This window comes from Gavialis gangeticus, unplaced genomic scaffold (genome assembly GCF_001723915.1).
Source record: "Gavialis gangeticus isolate Ggan-Ray unplaced genomic scaffold, GavGan_comp1, whole genome shotgun sequence".
Classification (NCBI taxonomy): domain Eukaryota; kingdom Metazoa; phylum Chordata; order Crocodylia; family Gavialidae; genus Gavialis; species Gavialis gangeticus.
The window spans coordinates 4,320,692-4,324,983 of record NW_017729017.1 but is presented as its reverse complement, the minus strand read 5'-3'; positions in this window follow the sequence as shown (position 1 = coordinate 4,324,983).

Here is a 4,292-nt window from a genome sequence, read left to right as displayed (position 1 = left end):
GTGACCTTGGCTCTAACCTCTGGCTCTCCATAGATGCACTGCCTGGACTTTGCTTGATTAACCAGGTTAGCTTCCATGACTGCTTATGTCCTGGTCCCTAACACTAGGTTTGGATAGCTAACCTCTAGCACTCATTGTATGACTTTTCAGAAGTGCTGAATACCTACCACTCCAGTTCCTTCCAACAGAAACTTTGGGCTTTCAGCACTTCTGAAAATGAGGTCCAAAGTGTCCTCACCCGAGCAGGTCAAATTAGCAGACCCTTGAAAATGTTTACCTAAATGACTTCCAAAAGGTCCCATGTGAAGTCTAGAGCAGAGCCGGAAACAGAATCCTGTTCCTTACAGCTTCTTCCTGTGTCTCAGCCATGAGTCCAGTGGACCATTTCTTTCAGGTGAAAAGTCAGAGGTACAAACTGAACCTGTGAGAGAGAAGCAAGGAAGTATGGGTCCCTGCTGAGAAGCCCTGGACTGTATGGTGAGTGTATTTTGTAGATATATTTCTCTGGCCTGTTGAGACATAATTTTCAGGACTTTTGTGGAGCTCAGTGTAGTGTGTCTTGGTTTTGGTAACTCTGGGTCAAATCTTACTTTTAGCTGTAATTGACAGTGTAGGATGAGTCTTGCTAGCTCTATGGGTTCACTTCCCCTCAAACACTAGGGCAAGTCCTTTGAGCTTTGAGAACTGAATACCTGAGGTCAGTCAGATGCAATTTGCCTAACTCGTGATGCATCCTGATTCAATCCAATCCAGATTCTTTTGTGGGTGTGGTATGAATGGGAGCTGCTTTGAGGAGTTCCAAGCAGAGTGCTCATCAATACCACTGTGGGTTGTCTTGACTCTTTCCCCATTCCTGGGCCTGCACTAGGATGATAGCACTGTTAATGTTATAAGGTTTCCACTCCCAGGGTTCAGTTGTAGCAATCATCACATCATTGGTTTTTGACAAAGTATGCTTAGGTAGCTGTTTGGACAGGGAATACAGGAAATCAGTTGTAGCGTGACCTTCCTTGATGATTCAGATTTATTTACTGGGTTTGGCCATGGTTTCATGCTGCCACCGATGAGTAATGCAGTATATGAAAATTGTGCAAATAAATCTCATTTCAGAGAAAGTGATGCTGTGTTTGCCACTGGGGCAAAGAGATGTCTGTTAAATTTATCATATTTTACTAGCAGATATTGGGAATTTCATCACTTTCCACATAAATTAATACTGGGGAGAGCTGCATTTGTGTTCTGCTCTGGACTCAGTGGAGCTCTTTGGTTCAGCCCTGAGTCAGGCATAGCATGCATTTTTCTGCAAAGGGCAGCTTTGGTAAGGGGCTGTGTCTCAGTCATGATTCCTCCCTTTCCTGGTATAGAAGGGTGAGCCAATGAAAGAATACAGACCATTTCCTGTCACACTCATCCAGGTCCTCTGCTCAGCACAAAATGGAAGTTGGAACAATGTTTTTTCCCCTTCTCTACCACCTCTTTAGCTCATCCTCAGCTGCCTGCTTCAAGGGGTTGTATGTGCAGAGCTCCTGACAGAGACTGAAGTGCCAATAAGCTGATTCAGGGGATAGAGTGAAGACTCTACTGTTTTGTTTGAGTATAACAGAGGGTACAGTCTAGCCCTAAAAAGTAAGAAATCCAGTTGAATTTGGTTCTGTTTGCAAGCTGTAAGTGCATGTATTCAGATGGATATGTATGTACCTGCGAGTCAATGTGACAGTGAGTATAACGTATGGGTTTGGTAGCAGGTCTACTAGCCTTACAAACTGCAAGAGTTCATTCATGTTAGCTTGAATGGAATTAAAATTTCACCAAGGCAGGCAGCAACAGAAATCAAACAACCTGCGTTGTGACTGGTCTGAGGGAACAGGGCTTACAGAATTCATGTATTGCCTTGTATTACAGCCTTAACAAGGAGCACTTTATTGCAGAAAAGCCTTCTTGTAGGCACGTAAAAATAAAGCAAATATAGTCTGCAGTAATTTTTCCTATGACACAGGGTGTACCTGCTCACCTATCTTTTGTTTCTTTTTATTTTTATTTATACATAATATATACCTTCTCTTTTTATGCATCCAACTGGTATTATATGCAGCACAATAAGATGCTTGTTAATAAAATAATAAAGTTAATAAAGAGAGTAAGAAGGTAGGAGGAAAGACAGGATAAGCAAAGAATCTCCTCCCTCTGGTCCGCTGTGTTTCATTTGAGCCCATGTGCACGTAAGCACACGTGTGAATACAGAATGCCGTCTTGAGGCACTCTCATGCTCAGAGCAGCTGATGAGGGGACCAGACAAAGGTGACTCTAAACTATCTGTTTGAATTCTGGGCCTTCAGGGAGCTAAAGAGACCCCAGCACATCCATAGGTGTGCTTTGGCTGACACATGGAATGACACACTGGGGATAGGTCCATGGGTTGATGAACACACTGACCCCATCATCACACACCATGGATGGGTCACCCTACTACCATGGAATATCTGAGTCCACAACTGGCCTTGGCATACCACACCACATGAGCTGGGGCCAAATGTGCCTGGCATAAAGCTGAATATGCTGCCTTCACACTAGTCCAGGATTACTGTACCCTCAGGGAGTCCTCTATTCTTTTAGTCTGGTTTAAGTACTTTTTGTGCTGGTCCAGTGGCAGAAAGAGACTTTAAGGGACAAGAGCCTGATGCAGTGTCCTCTGAATAGTTCACGCAGTTCTGTTTCTCCATCTCTGCTCATCTTTTGTTCTCTCTGTCCTAAGGCTACCTATTCCTCCTATCAGTTATGGTTACATTAATGAATAATTGATACTATGAACGCAGACCCTTTTTTCTGTTTTTCACAAAAAAGCGTTGCTTGTTGGTTATGCAGAACTGTTTGACACACACTTACGGGAACAGACTTTAGCTACAGGCTCTGCAAACTAGGTTCTCTCTCTCTTTTTCAACTAAGTCACATGGAATTTCTTCTGCTCAATGACTGGCTGGCTAAATGAGTTATAAGCAAGAGGCAAGCTCAGAGAAAGATTTCAAGCTGAAATCAAGGTGAGAACTTTATTCACAAGCCTTCCTGCAAAGTCATGTCTACACAAGTCTTCACCACTGAACAGAAGATCACTAGCACAATTTTTGTTTGGATGGGGGAAGAGCATAAAAAGGGTTTAATACCAAAGCAGCTAGTTTTGCTTCTATTTGAATGACTGTTCATGATTGCTTGTTGCTAGCATTTTCCTAGCACTGCTTAACATTGACTAAAGCCAAGTATAACCAAACAAGCCACTCAGAAAGGGTAAAGGCTGATTATCAGCAGGAGCAGACTGCAGGCTGCTAGTGATTTTTCACTATTAGTAGAAAGAAATTGCTTCAAATGTCACATGCATACCCATACTTAAGGTAATCATTAAAATGATATAGCCTTTGCTGAAGTTCCTAAAGAGCTTTGTGCTGTCATTTGAATCCTAGACTGTCTGACTGACTCTTTTGGTTGTCCTTATAAATGATAAATGTTTAATTAGGTTTTCAAGGTGTTTATCATCTTAATTTATATTCAGCTTTCAGGTGTTTTTACCTAAATGCCTATCTAATATTATAACCATGGTACTCTCTGAAATATTATGATGACACATGGCTCAGTCATTCAGTCCTAATTTGGGTCCTGTTGAAATTGGAGGGATATGTGCCTTAATAAGTATAGGGCTGTGGAATCAGGCCCACACATTATGCTTGCGCTGCAAAGCCAACCATGGGCTTTTCCTATATTGAACTTTACTATTGATCGTTATGTCAATTCCTGTAGTTTTATTTACTTGTTCTTTAATAACTGGTTTATTAAAAAAACCCAACCCAAACCCACCCAGATTACTAAAATGCATAACTTTCTGACTTGGTACCAAGTATATAAGTCCTTTGTATCTCTAAATCTACTGTGAATGAAGCATCTGATATTTTCTGTCACATAACTGGAGTTTATTTAGGCTGCCTTTATGGATCCTGTGACAATTGACTAATGGGAACCAGTAGAAGAACCTGGAGAGATGGAATAAAGTTGCAGTCAGGGTAAATTCACAGCATTTTGTTATTGACTGTACCTAGATTTATAGATAAGCATTGATAACCTATCCAGCCAGCTACTGTGTCCAGCTCTTACTTAGCACCCATCACATAATGTTTAGCCACTTGTTCTATTAATCTTGGAAATAATTTCTATTCATTTTTTGACAGAAAATACTTCCCCTGCCTCTTTTTTTCAAAATCAAATGGCTTCATGGACATTTCCAAAGCCCTTGATTTTTTTTTTTTTTT